This window comes from Lycium barbarum, chromosome 1 (genome assembly GCF_019175385.1).
Source record: "Lycium barbarum isolate Lr01 chromosome 1, ASM1917538v2, whole genome shotgun sequence".
In the NCBI taxonomy this organism is placed as follows: Eukaryota; Viridiplantae; Streptophyta; class Magnoliopsida; order Solanales; family Solanaceae; genus Lycium; species Lycium barbarum.
The window spans coordinates 79201215-79217189 of NC_083337.1; positions in this window are offsets into that span (position 1 = coordinate 79201215).

Here is a 15975-nt window from a genome sequence, read left to right on the forward strand (position 1 = left end):
CGTCCTTGTCACCATCTCTCTTACCCTTTTATTCGAAGTGTTTGTCCAACACAACCTTGTCGCTAGTCGGCAAAATGGTTGTGTTCCTTAAACTATTCCTCCCAGTTCCTTTCCAAGACCACTTCATTCGACCTAAAGTACGTACATACATAATAGTTCATCACCCTTTACTATCCTTCACAGGACCATTATACTTATGGTAATTCATAATCCGAGTTCAACTAATTTTATAGCTCGCAACATCGTTAAGCTCCTGCTGTGACTTTTCTTTACTTCCTTCCCTCACGTCTCTCAACACCATCCCCGAAGTATAGGACTACGGCAATCTTTCTATTATGACTTTTTTTGCAACTCAAGTGTATTTGTCTTCGACTTCCTTTTTTTGGCGATCGTTTCGTCAATCGTTATTCCTTGTCGGCTTTCCGGTGTGGCCTCCTTACGATTGTAGTTGAGGCATAGCTTCACGTTGACAGTTCATATAATTGCATAGCATATGCCCTCATGTTCAACATAGCGGTCCATGAACTATTTTCTAATATCCGGTGGGCTCTTTTATTTCCCATTCATAAGAGCAGCGTTTTTTCCTTTCTTTGAGAAATTACCAACTACCAACCGTCGTTACTTCGTTATAACAGTCGTCATCCGAAATGTCCTTTGGATTTGTTATCCTCTTCATTACCCTTTGTGAATTTAGCTTGTATACCTTTCTTGCTCTCTTCGTTACCCTTTTTGGGCACATCTCTGCACACCTAGGTACTGCGCAAATTTTTTTGCTCAATACGGGGGATTCAAACCATCATCAAGGAATATCGTGGCTCATGTCGGCGTGAAGCATCCCCTCCAGGTGTCTTCCATATTTTTCTCCCTATGTCTACCTCATGGTACACTTATTGTCAATTCATTTCCACGTCCTTTCGTAACCTTCACGATGTGCCAACACACCTCGAACTCTGGCCCTGAGCCAATAGATCTCCTTTTCTGGAGCTCAGATCGTCATAGTTCATTTCCAAGTCTAGTGCGTTCTCTCCCCCCCCCCCCCCTATTAAGAGGGTCCGTATACGCCTATGACCTTTAAGTAACCGTCGCCTTTAATAATTATCTGCTTCCTTCCGCGATCCTCTTAAAATTGAAGTTCCTTCATCGCGGGGTCTGACATGTCTATCTCCTTGCTAGCTACGTTCTTGTTTTTAATTGGGATACTTGTAAGGGCATCCATTTCCGATGCTCACTTTTCCGTTTTGACATACTGATGTCTTTTATGACTAACGGCGTCATTAGCATTTTGGTGCGTAATCGGTTCCCTACCGCCAGTTTAGTAAAGCGTCCTTCTTGCTACTATGGTTAAAGGTTTCCAGTTACTTTCTTCCTAAATACTCTCCTTTTTCTTCGATCAAGTCATTAGTACCCTTAATCTTCCTTAGGGTCCTCTTCCCTCGAGCAGCTTTCTTCTCTTGTTGTTTGTAGTATCGGCTCTGAAGTTTGTAAAAAATTCCTTTATACGCGCGAATCGGTTCTATTCTTAAGTCACCCTCTAGGAAAGCTTCTCTATGTTCAAAGCAACCATACCACTATGGCTACGCCTTTACCTTTTGTAAATATATCCCTCGAGAATTGGAAATCTATAAACATCATTGTAAGGCCTAACTATTCTTCCTCTTACTTTCCATCCCTTGTCATGGTCAGGTCTGAGCTTCGGTGGAGAATACGTGTCAAGGGTGTTTGATTTCATGCTCCTGAAGATAGGAATCAAACGTGAGCTATCGTATGTTCATACTCCGCTGCAAAATGAAGAAAACACCGACATATAGTTATAATTGAAATGGCTGTGACTTCGATGGAAAATAATGGAATCCCAAAGCATCTATGAGTGGAAGCATCCACTACTGCAATGTATTTATTCAACAGATTGCCATTTTCTGTCATTACCATACAATCTCCCTTTTCTTCTCTTTATGATCGTGATACTTTTCAGGGGGAGATCAATACCCTTTCTGAGACATCTGACTGGGTTACTTTAAGAAATCTTCATAGCACAGTTCCGATAGTACAATTCAAGGTGCCAATAATTCACCTTCGAAATTCATTCTATATTTGTCTGCTGTCTCAAGCGAGCACTTAATGGCCTTAAACAAGCACCCAACCTATATTTCGTACTTTTGACTTCCCCTGACATTTTAATCCCATTACTTACCATGTACTCACTTTCTTTCTTTTCCAATTATCGTTGCATTAGGACTTTCCAATTTTAACTTGTAGTGGAAAGAACATCAACTTACCTTGTATCGTTTGTACCATATCTTTTGTTTTGTCCCTTAAACTCTGTTATCCTGTTCGATCATTGCCTTCCATACACTGTAAGGTTGGTTGCCGGGATACATATACCCGCTGATACAGCCATGTATGGGACATCCTATGCATACGTGTATATATATACTTACCACAATCTCGCTTACAGATTATTTCCAATACTATTCAAGCTCACCCTAATTCTAGAAATGTGATGCACCTTATTTCTCTTCACCGGTCTAGTCCGCCTCGTCCTACGTGACCCTTTTAATATTTCTAGCCACTCTGCACGCTCTAATTTCCTTTAGATTACTTTAGCTTCTCACTTTTCTCTTATGTCTGAATTTACAAAACTTTTAGTGCACTTCACAGGGGGTCACCCATCCCAAGATTTCTCTCACCCCAGCACGCTTAGCCTCAAAACTCCGATGAAATCCGGTGCATTGATGCTGATATAATCGCATCCACCTCACCGCATGACCTTCACCGCATAATCTGGGACAGGTTGAAGTCTTAACAGATTCCAAAACATTCTCTTAGCACATCTTCCTCCTTTAACAATTACTATTTTAACCTTTTCAATCCCCAATATTCACCTTTCACTTGTGTGTATGGCTACCTTTCATCCTGGATTTCCAAGTTCCTGATGATAGGAAACAAACCTTCGTCGCCATTACCTATAAATACTCAGGTATCAGCCTGTTTGGGTTTTTATTCACCATTCTTATATAATAATCTATAATAGAACTCATTTGTCGACTTTCCCTGAATCCCCCAACGGACCTTGCTCCTATTAAACCTCGAATGTAACCCATTTTAATCCTTCGGACTGCTAATCGTCTTTCTCGCAATTATTCTTCATGCCATGCCAAGTCCCTAACCCCTTTAAAACAATGCATCCCACTTATTGTCTATTTATGATATTTCCTTTCCACGCTTCTTCCTATTAGGTGTACCTAACTAAATGACCTGATTTTGAAAAAAAAATCTGGAAGAGCCTTCTTTGCAATTCTTACTATCTAAAACCTGCATGCAGCAATTACCAATGCCTCACAGGGCATATATACATACGACATATTCCAGCCACCCAGGGTTCCCAATTTCAGGTAAAAGATTGGAAATATCAAACTTACACCCGTGACTTTCCATATCCTCACTCACCTTCTCCCGTCGATACTGTGCTTCTGCTGATATCAAGGGTTAGTGCCAGGAATCTCATTTCCTATGACTTGGCTCTATCGCACGATTTAAGATAGAAAGAAGGTCAGCAATCCCTAGATGCCCTGCAGCCTCCTGTTTATAAGTGTGGCCGGCTTCACACCCATAAACAGGACTCTACTGGACACGACTTTGCAGACAACCCCTAGGACGAACTGCTCTGATACCAATTTGTCACACCCAATCCTGCTAGGGTGTGATGGGCACCCGACTCTTATTTAGGGCCGAGCGAACCCTCTGACTCTTAGTACACTCATAATCTCTTTGGACTCTTAAATCAAACAAAAATGAAATAAATAGTAAAGGCTTTCAGAAACATTCTTTTCGTCGTTCTCAAGTCAAGTAAAATCTGTAATCATATAGAATTTGTAACATAGTGCATAATGGTACATCGGCTTGCAGAGCCGCTTACAAGACCGACAACCCACATACGTGACTTAGTCTGCAAAGTCTCTAACATCAATCAAGATACCAAAACATGAATACTCTGACTCGGCAACACTCCGGAAGGAAATGGAGCCCGCCAATCCCGCTGGAACCTCTTCTAACAGTATCTTCTACTCATCTGTATACACCTACGCGGCATGAAACGCAGCGTCCATAAGAAGGGACGTCAGTACGAGCAATGTACTGAGCATGTAAAGCAAGAAATACAGTAAAGAGGAACATAACTAGAATGGAGATCTTACCAGAAACAAGTATGACTTTTTTAAAAAAACAGTAATACACTTGCCGCGTGAAATGAAAATCATGTATATCATTATCATATACCGTACCCGGCCCATTATGGGACTCGGTGGGAAAAAATCATGTCAACATATTATCATATCATCATGTATGTATATACCGTACCCGGCCCTCTGGTGAGGGACTCGGTGAATGAAGTAATGCATGCCAACATCACATATCATATATATACCGTACCCGGCCCTCTAGTGAGGGACTCGGTGAATAAAGTCATCATATGCCCTCCTGGCCGCCATCCCCGTATCATCATATCATCATGTCATCATATACATATATATATACCGTACCCGGCCCTCTAGTGAGGGACTCGGTGAACAATGCAGTGGAGTGTGCACGATAACATACCCGGCCCGGGACTCGGTGAAAGATATATTGAGGCGTGCACGAGCAGAGTAGTGAGAAACCATATGCATATAAATCAATTTTTAAGACTCGATAGATAAGTACACTATCCGACACTTGAAGGATCATAAACACGTTTCGAGTCAATCCGAGTTAGTATAAGAAAGTTATGGACGTTATTCAATTCAGAAACCTCTATGAACATATCAAAGCGATCCGAGACCTCTTATGAAAGTTGGAGACATTAATCCTTACGGAACCTTTTTAGGGACAAGAATTTTTTATGCTTTGCTCGTTATTCAATCATACAATAAGCTCGACTATATTAAGTATGCTCATGTCAAGAAGTGAATAAGAATCATAAACAAGCTCAGAATTAAGAATAGGGTTGCCCCAAGGTGCGTATCGTACCTTACTTATCTCTAGGACATGCCAAAAGAAATAAAGGGTAAGCCTTACATACTTGTTCCACGTCCTATTAGCTACGCTTATTTGTCCAAGCTTACTAGTCTACATTCAAGAGGATTTACACAATCATTAGACTCATCGTTATACACTTGTCTTAGTTCTTCAAATAAATTCATTTATAATCTGCCGAAATTTCGGCAGCATTTCCCCAGTAAATTCAACCAACCCCGAGAATTCAACTCGGCCAAATCATCAACAACAATACCAACAACCACATTAACAACTTCAACAATTAATTCAAAATGCATTCTAACGTTAGCAACCCTTTCTACATAATTCGACAGCATTCCATTTACATTCATATTAACCACAACAACTTAACTCACAATCTTCCAAACTTATTAAGAACAACAACAACACATTTCTTCCTTCCACATTCATGAATTACACCAACAATCTACACATTAGCAACTTCATTCTCATAATTACAAGAAACCATATTAAAATCACATTAACTCTTACAACAACCCACAACAGTTACAACTTCTTTTCAAGCCATCAAACCTTCATTTTTATCATGGAATCCACAACAACGACAACAATAGATACTAAATAAAATCAATTCATCACATCTTACCACACCACCCCTATTCGGCCACAACCTATACACACATATTTCATGAATTTCATCCATCTCTACATACTACAACACTCACAAATCATCTCTAACATATAAAAAGGAGATTAAACCTTACCTTTTCCTTTTCAATTCTCAACTTGGCTAGGGTTGGTAAATTGCACAAATGAATGCTTTGCTTGCTCCAACAACTACTCCACGTTAATAAGGACCTCCCAATTGCTTGGAATACTAGAAGAAAATATTATTATTTTTTTGATAAATGTTTCATGGCCCAAGTTCGGCTAGGCCATGGCCGAATGCCCTTCATCTTTTTTTTCTTGAAGTTTCTTGAGTTGGAATGATGAATAATTGTCTTGTTTAGTAATCACTCATCTATATATACTTAGTCCCTACAAATACATAGTGAGCACATGTCCCCACTTGAGGCTTGAGGCAATTGGCCAAGCCTTGGGGGTGGGGGACCACACGGCCAAGGGTGGCCTTATCATGAACCAATTTGTGGATTTCCCGTTTTACCCCTAGTCTTTCTCAATATTACCATGAACCACCTTGTGAATTTCCCTTTTTACCCCTAGGCTTTCTCAATATTACCATGAACCACCTTGTGAATTTCCCTTTTTACCCCTAGCCTTTCTCAATATTTCCATACCACTAATAAACAACTTGTGTGTTAAAATAAAATCGAAAAGCGAATAATAGCCTTGCCCTTAACTAATAGCGATTATCTTGAAACATCCGCATGTACAAAGTACGAGATATAACAGCAAAAAGGGGAAGCTAAGTCCCCGGTACATTGGGCCTTATGAGATTGTGTGCAAGTGGCCTATGAATTAGATCTACCTCCGGATTTGGAGTCAGTTCATCCAGTTTTCCATGCCTCGATGCTTCAAAACTATGTAGGAGATCCTACTAAGATTGTGCCAATAAATGATGTACAAGTGACGGAAAAGTTGACTTATGAGGATGTGCCCATCGCCATACTAGATAGGCAAGTACGGAGGAGGCTCGGAAACAAAGAAGTGGCCGCATTTAAGGTTCTATGGGGAAGCAGTAAACGAGAGGAAATGACATGGGAAGCAGAAGAAGGTATGCGATCCAGATACCCGCATTTATTTTAGCCCGTGGAAGAAATCCAAGATGAGACGTCAAGATTTTAAGGTATGTATGTTTCCTTTTATGCTTTTTGGGTCGTGTGTGGCCAAATTTGTATGCTATTGTGTTGTGGCCCTGTGAGGCATCGATATTATGGGTTGTTGTGACAGGATGGTAGTGCCATATTATAGGGGACACTCTAGCGAAATTTTTATAGAATCCCCGAAGACTTTAACATTTGAGGACGAATGTTCTTAAGGGGGGAAGAATGTTACACCTCGGAAAAATCCTCCGTTGTTATCCAAGTGAATGGACCCGCGAGGAGTACGAGTATCCAATGTTTTCATGAGTAAGAAATAACATTTGACGACCCTAAGTAAGATTCCAAAGGCAATTGCAATAAGAGATAGGTTATGCTCCATAATGAATAATTATAGGTTTTGGAAATGTGAAAAGTTGCAGGTTTGCATTCGGGCCAGTTGGTCGTAGAGTGAAATACGGACCGTAAAGTGGTATACGGTCCGTAAACTGCCATGTCGTATCTTGGCTTCCAAAACTTCAACTTTCTGCCAAATGATCAAATGGTTAAATACGACCTGAAATACGGACCGTAATGTGGTTTACGGCCCGTAAACCGTGATCGTAAATCACCATGTTTCAGCCTGAGTTTCTAGTTCTGATTTGATTAAATACGACCACGAAGGACGGTCCGTAAACTGGAATACAGACCGTAAACCAAGCTTACGACCACTATGCACTTCAAATCAGATTTTTTAAGTCATTAAATAAGGGGACCAAGGCTTATTTCATTTCACTTCTACATCACACCCCTTCTCTCTAGAACATCTCTTTACATATATTCCACAAGAATTCAAGGAAATTTGGTGATCAAAAACATAAATCAAGGGAATCAAGTGTAAGAAAACCATCAAGATCATCCAAGGTCAAGAAATCCAAATGGAGATAAACTAGGGTTTTGCTCAAAGTGGAGTATTATCAACTAAAGCTTGTTCCTATAACATTTAAGGTAAGATTCATGATATTTCTATGTTGTTTAAGGTAGTTAAGAGTTTAAATACTTGGATTGTAGAAGAGTATAGAAAAATGAGTCATCAATATGGAATAGTGTCATTTTGATAAATAGTATGAATTGAGCTATGGGTCTTGATGTATTGTGATGTAAATACGATATAAATGATGTTGAGAACATGAGATGAACAATGTATGTAAATGGACGTCGTGTGTGTTATGGCCATGGTTATGGATGAATTGAATGTAAGTCTAGAAATATGGATAATATGAAGGAGTAATGGCTATTTTTATGGCATCGTGAATTTATTATTGACGTTTGGGAGTTGAGATACGTTATGGAGGAGATGCTGCCCGATTTTCTATAGCTTTAGTGATATATGCTAGCTATCGATTCTAATGATAGTATGACTTCAATGAAGGTAGAAACGCTAGCATTGGAGGAGGACGCGCAAGTGTAGAATAGTGCAACGGAAAGGTATGTAAGGCTAACCCTTCTTTCATAAGGCATGGTTTTTTGGCCAAACATCTAAATCTTCCGTAAGAGTATGATATCCTTCAATTGATTTGATCTTCCGAGCTAGCAAGCTCACGATTATTGATATGCTACAATTGTACTAATGTCCTCGTATAACGAGTACGCCTATAAAGATGGATGTTACGAATGACGATGATAGTGATAATGATATCGATGACGATAATGATGAAGATGATGATAATGACGTTGATAATAATGAAGCTTATGAGCTATTATGTATATGTATCTATGAGTGACTATTATAGAGCCCCGAGCTTATGAGGCCGGGTATGATATGTAAATAAGTATGTATGCGATTACGAAACACGCGCACACCTCTGCAGATGGTACGGATAACCCTGACGCCTTGGTAGGGCCATGTAGATGTAACTCTGAAGCCTTGGTAAGGCCAGGTGTGAGTAACCTTGAGCCTTGGTTGGCCAAGTATGTATGAAACACCGATCCTACGTGGTCGGGTATGCTATGTAAATGCTATGTATATGAATATGATATGACTATGTATATGAATGCGAATAAGGGCATGTATACGAATCTGAGCACAAATATGGTACGGGTACTATTATGGAATACGGATAATGATGTATGTACACAAATACGTATTAGCAACGGAAAGTTCCTATGAAAGACAAGTAAGTGCATATGACGATGATATTTCCATCTCCCATTCTATGCTATTTCTTATGTTGATATTTATGCTTCTATATTGATATTGATCATGCTTTACATACTTAGTACATTCATCGTACTGACGTCCTTTTGTTTGTGTACGCTGCGTCATGCCCGCAGGTGCACTGGGAGACAGGCTTGATCCATAGCTGCATACTTAGAGATTACATAGCAGAGCTCCATTTCATTCGGATCCATAGCTTTTGGGTACTTATTCTTTTGTGTACATAATTATCGATATAGCGGGGTCATGTCCCGCTCATGTGATATGTTATACTCTTCTTAGAGGCTCGTAGTCAAGTGTATATGGTTAGATATGTCTGGCCTTGTCGACCTATATTTTGTATATCATTTTGATAGCCTCGTCGGCTCATGTACATTGATGTAGCATAGATGCCAATTATGATATAAAGGCATTGCCGTCCAATGGGACTAGTATGATCAATGAATAGATATATATGTTTAATTGTATGGTTCACCTAGATGTAAGCATAAGTGTAAGTTAAGGGGCACCCGGGTGGGCTAGCACCGGGTGCTCGTCGCGGCCCTCTAGACGGGTCGTGACAGTATAAGTGGTCGTATAACTCCATTTCTCTGAATTGGTTTTCTGTCGTTTCGTTCGATCTCCAATTTTTATGGAACCTTCTTAACCCTTGTATAATACTTCATTAGCCATACAATAGGATCTATGTTAGCCTTTTAAAACATCACCACATAAACATTAGCTCAATCATAGCAGAACCTTTCTGAACCCGACTTACGTTTCGCTCCATTCAACAAACTAGACTTCACATATTCCTAGAAGTTCCAAACCTAATTGTGTGAACCTCAAGCCATCTAATCCTTCGCTTAACCTCGTAGGGATTTCATAATCACCTTAAGCTCACATTAGCCTATCCACAAGGCAACACATACGGAATTTCTGAGGTGTAACATTCTCCCCCCCCCCCCCCCTTAAGAACATTCGTCCTCAAATGTTAAGTCTTCGGGGATTCTATAAAAATTTCGTCAGAGTTTCCCCTATAATATGGCACTACCATCCTGTCACAACAGCCCATAATAACAATGCCTCACAGGGCCACAACATAATAGCAATAGAATTTGGCCACACACGGCATAAATGCATAAAAAGAAAATATATATACCTTATGATCTTGATGTCTCATCTTGGATCTCTTCTTCTAGGGGCTGAAATAAATGTGGGTACTGGGATCTCATAATTTCTTCCGCTTCCCATGTCATTCCTTCTCGTTTATTGTTTCTCCATAAAACCTTAACTGAGGCTACTTCTTTGTTTCTAAGCCTCCGTACTTGCCTATCTAGTATGGCAATGGGTACCTCTTCATAAGTTAACTTTTCTGTCACTTGAACATCATTTATTGGCACAATCCTGATAGGATCTCCAACACATTTACGAAGCATCGAGACATGGAAAACTGGGTGAACCGACTCTAAGTCAGGAGGTAGATCTAACTCATAGGCCACTTTTCCTACTTTGCGCACAATCTCATAAGGCCCAATGTATCTAGGACTAAGCTTCCCCTTTTTTCCAAATCTCATTACACCCTTCATTGGTGACACTTTCAAGAATACCCAATCTTTCACTTGGAACTCTAAATCCCTTCGATGATTATCCGCATAGGACTTTTGACGACTTTGGGCTGCTAATAACCGATCTTGTATGAGCTTAACTTTATCTATGACTTGCTGGACCAAGTCTGGCCCTATCAATTTAGTCTCTCCTACCTCGAACCACCCAATTGGGGATCTACACTTTCGCCCATATAAATCCTCATACGGTGTCATTTGAATGCTAGAATGATAACTATTGTTATAAGCAAACTCAATGAGTGGCAAGTGATTATCCCAATTACCTCCAAAATCTATCATACATGCCCGTAACATATCCTTGAGAGCCTGAATGGTACATTCGGCTTGTCCATCAGTCTGCGGATGAAATGCCGTGCTAAGGCTCACTTGGGTCCCTAAACCCTCTTAGAAGGACTTCCAAAAATTAGTTGTAAACTGAGTCCCTCTATCAGAGATAATAGATACCAAGACACCATGGAGTCGCACTATCTCTTTAACATAAAGCTTTGCATAATCTTCCGCAAAATATGTTGTTCTGACTGGTAAGAAATGAGCTGACTTCGTGGGTCTATCCACAATCACCCATATAGAATCATACTTACGTCGAAAATGAGGTAAGCCTGTAATGAAGTCCATGTTAATTACTTCCCACTTCCAAGTTGGAATTTCTATAGCTTGTAATAATCCGCCCGGCTTTTGGTGCTCGATTTTCACTTGTAGACAGTTAGGACATTGAGTGTAACACCTCGGAAAATTTTTTCGTTGATGCACAAGTGAATAGACTAGTGAAGAGCACGAGTATACATTATTTCAATAAGTAAGAGATGACATTCGATGACCCTAGTTAAGATTTCAAAGATGTTTGAGATAGGGGAAGGAAGTTGCCAAGAGAAGGTAAGGCATACGATAGGTAACGGAAAGGGATTACGGGTAACGAGTTAACGAGGATTTAATAATGTCCTGGAGAAGAGTGATAACATCCCTTAGATTGGTATCGAGGTGTTAAGCAAGTGCTAAGAAGGTTCCATAAGGATTGGAGGTCAAACGAGTCGACAAAAACGGGCTTCAGAACACTGGGGATTATACGGACAAACATACTGGCCGTATAAATTATACGGTCCATATGTTAGGACCGTATAATCAACCCAGGATGGCACCTTTCTCTGGACCAAATATACGGCCAAACATACGGCCCGTATAAAATGTACGGACCGTATGTTGGTCCGTACACCTGGTCGGGAACTGAATGCTTCATTAAATAGAGGATTCAAGTCTTATTTCATTTCACTTCCATATCACACCCCTTCTCTCTAAAACATCTCTCTACATTTATTCCACAAGGATTCAAGAGGTATTAGTGATCAACAACATAAACTAAGTGAATCAAGTGCAAGAAAACCCATTAAAGATCATTCAAGTCAAGAAATCTCATTTGAGATGAACTAGGGTTTTTGCTCAAGTAAAGTATTACCAACCAAGGCTTGTTCCTACAACATCTAAGGTAATATTTATGGTATTTGTATGTTGTTTAAGGTATTTGAGAGTTGAAATACTTGGATTGTAGAAGGGTATAGAAAAATGGGTCATGAATGTGGAATAGTGCCATTTTGAGTAATAGTTTGAATTGAGTCATGATTCTTGATGTGCTGTGATATAAATATGATACAAATGATGTTGAGAACATGGGATAGTCAATGCATGTGAATGAACGTAGTCGTGTGTTATGACCATGGATATGGGCGAATGGAAGCGAAGTGAGAAATATAGATAATGTGGATGAATAGAAACTATTGTCATGATATTGTGAATGTATTATTGACGTTTGGGAGTTGATATACGATATGGAGGAATGTCATATAAATAAAGGAGATGCTGTCCGATTTTCTCTAGTTTTAGTCGGGTATGCTAGCTATCGATTCTAATGATAGTATGACTTTAATGAAGGTAGAAACGTGAGCTTCGGAGGAGAACGTGCAAGTGGTAAATAGTTAAACGGAAAGGTATGTAAGGCTAACCCTTCTTTCATAAGGCATGGTTCTTTGGCCAATCATCTAAGTCTTCTATAAGATTATGATATTCTTCAAATGATTCTATCTTTCGAGCTATTCAGCTCATGATCCTCGATATGTATTACGATTGTACTAAGTTCCTCATATGACGAGTAATCATATAAGGATAGATGTAATGAACAACGATGATAGTGATAACGATAATGGTAACGATGATAATAGCGATGACGATAATGATAGTGATGATAATAATAAGATGGTTATGAGCTATTATATATGTGTATCTATGTATGATTATTATGGAACCCCGAGCTTATGAGGCCTGGTAGGATATGTATCTATTTATGTAACGCGCGCACACCTCTGCAGATGGTACGGATAACCCTGAAGCCTTGGTAGGGCCAGGTAGATGTAACCCTGAAGCCTTGGTAGGGCCAGGTATGTGTAACCTTGAGCCTTGGTTGGCCAAGTATGTATGAAACACCGAACCTTCGTGGTCGGGCATGCTATGTAAATGTTATGTATATGATATAGATATGATACGAATACGAATAAGGATACGTATATGTAAATGAGTACGGATATGAGTACGGATACGGATACGGATGTATGTACACAATTACGTACTAGAAATGGAAAGTCTCTATGAAAGGCAAGTAAGTGCTTATGACGTTGATACTGCTATCTCCCCTCCTATGCTATTTCTCATATTGCTTATTATGCTTCCATATTGATGTTGATCATGCTTTACATACTCAGTACATTCTTCGTACTGACGTCCTTTTATTTGTGGACGCTGCGTCATGCCCGCAGGTGCCCAGGGAGACAGACTTGATCCATAGCTACATTCTCAGAGACTACATAGCAAAGCTCCACTTCATTCGGAGCTATAGCTTTTGGGTACTTATTCTTTTGTGTACATAACTACGGGTATAGCGGGGTCCTGTCCCGCCTATATGATATGTTATACTCTCCCTAGAGGCTCGTAGACATGTGTATGTGGTTAGATGTGTTTGGCCTTGTCGGCCTATATTTTGTATATCATTTTGTTAGCCTCGTCGGCTTATGTACATTGATATGGGCATAGATGTCAAGGATGATATAAAGATATTGTTGTCCAATGGGACTAGTGTGATTGGTGAATAGAAATATATGTTTTATTATGTGGCTCACCTAGATGTAAGTGTAAAAGTATGTTAAGGGGTGCCCGAGTGGCTAGCACCGGGTGCTCGTCGCGGCCCCTAGTCGGGTCGTGACATTGAGCTACGAATTCCGCTATGTCTTTCTTCATCCCATTCCACCAATATATAGACTTAAGATCATGGTACATTTTCGTCGCTCCAGGGTGGACAGAATAACGGGAGCAATGGGCTTCTCTCAATATTTAGTGGCGTAAACCTGCCACATTAGGAACACATATTCTGCCTCGACATCGAAGAACTCCGTCTCCTAAAATCTCAAATGATGACTCCTCTATCACACCCTAATCTTACCAGGGTGTGACGGGCACCCGACCCCATATTCGGAGCCGAGCGAACCCGCTGACTCTTATTACAAACATACTCGCTTGGACTCCTAACTCAAATAAAATGAAATACATAATAGGAGCTTTCAGACACATTTGTTTCGTCGTTCTCAAGTCAAACAAATGCTACAATCATATGGAATTTATATCATAGCACAAAATGACACATCGGCTGATGGAGCCACTTACAGAACTGACATTCTATACCCACGACTCTGTCTGCAAAGTCTCTAACTCCGAACAAGACACCATAGCATAATACTCTGACCCGGCAACACTCCAGGGGCAAATGGAGCTTGCCAACTCCGCTGGAACATCTTCTATAATGACTGCTACTCATCTGGGTGTACCTGCGTGGCATGAAACGCAGCCTTCGAAGAAGAGGGGTCAGTACGGAATATGTACTGAGTATGTAAAGCATGGAATACAGAAAACAGAACCATAATCGGAACAACGGTACAAAAAGTAAGTACATTAACCAGAATACCAAGGTGCTTATTTTTCCAACCCAAATCACGTATGCTGAAGTCATATGTCAGAAGAAGTACAGAAAATGGGTAAATCATCCAGAGTACCAAAATACTTACTTCCCAAACACAGATCATGCGTGCCGACATCATGTGTCATCATATACATATACATATAACAGATCCCGGCCCTCTAGTGAGGGACGCGGTGGATGGAGTCATCATGTATGCTGACATCATATATCATAAATGTATATAACTGATAGTGCTGTGGGACATACAGCCCGATCCATATATCAATAAAATAGTGCCGAGGAACGTACGGCCCGATCCATAAATATAATATATTAGTGCCGAGGAACGTTCGGCCCGATCCATAAATATAATATATTAGTGCCGAGGAACGTTCGGCCCGATCATTAAATATATTGCTGCGGAACGTGCAGCCCGATCCATATTTATATTGCTGCGGAACGTGCAGCCCGATCCATATATATATTGCTGCGGAACGTGCAGCCCGATCCATATATATATTGCTGCGGAACGTGCAGCCCGATCCATATATACATATATTATATTGTTGCGGAACGTGCAGCCCGATCCATATATACGTATATTATATTGCTGCGGAACGTACAGCCCGATCCATATATACATATATTATATTGCTGCGGAACGTGCAGCCCGATCCATATATACATATATTAGTGCCGAGTATAACATAGTGCGCACAATGACATAACCGGCCCGGGGCTCGGCGAACGATATAACAATAGTATGCGCGAGCAGAGTAGTGAGAAACCATATGCATATAAATCAATTCTAAGACTCGATGGACAAGTATACTTACCGACACCTGAAGGCTCAGAAACAAGTTTTGGGTCAATCCGATTTAGTATAAGAAAGTTATGAGCGTTTGAAGTACAGATCCTTCTACGAACGTTTCAGAAGCCATTTTTGGTAAATCAAAGCAACAATCATGTCAAGTACCTTTCGAATATCGTTACGGGTCAAATCAAATAGAGCTTTTGGAACCATATGTACGTATCAAAATATATCAAAGACTCAATGGAATAATCGAACGTGCTAGCATTTGAAAATCAAAACTTTAGTCATATCAATTATCTTTCGAATGCCATTCGGAAACATATCAGATAAATCTTCGGACATCATAGATACGCATCAAAACCATATGAAATAGCTTATGGAAATCAAGAACGTTAGCCATCCTAGTGGCTCTAAGAATAGGAGTTTCTTTGAAGTCATACAGATAAGTCATCTACTTGTTTCATAAGGATCATGCCAAAAGAAAGAAAGGGTAAGCCTTACATACCTGTTCCACGTCCTATTAACTACGCTTATTCATCCAAGCTTGCTAGTCTACATTCAAGAATATTTACATAATCATTAGATTCATT